The sequence below is a fragment of the Penaeus monodon genome, chromosome 21, assembly GCF_015228065.2.
Source record: "Penaeus monodon isolate SGIC_2016 chromosome 21, NSTDA_Pmon_1, whole genome shotgun sequence".
Taxonomy (NCBI): domain Eukaryota; kingdom Metazoa; phylum Arthropoda; class Malacostraca; order Decapoda; family Penaeidae; genus Penaeus; species Penaeus monodon.
This window is the reverse complement of record NC_051406.1, coordinates 7,767,142-7,767,408: the sequence shown is the minus strand read 5'-3', so window position 1 is coordinate 7,767,408 and position 267 is coordinate 7,767,142.

Genomic DNA, 267 nt, shown 5'->3' with positions numbered 1-267 from the left:
CCCGCCCCGCACGAACCCATCCCGAGCTCTATTTTTATCAAAACCTTTGTATCGTTTTTTTTTTTCCCTTTTAACGTTGTTTTAAAATTTTACGTCTTACATTTGTGTGTAAAGTATATTTGTTTATTGTAGTTTTTTTCTGTTTGTTTGTCATGTAATTCTAATTTAAACCAAGTTTTTTTTTTTGGTGGTTTATATAATGGGGTATGGATAAAAAAAAAACGGGCAGACATAAACCCCCAAATTTCGTATGGTGTAGTATACATT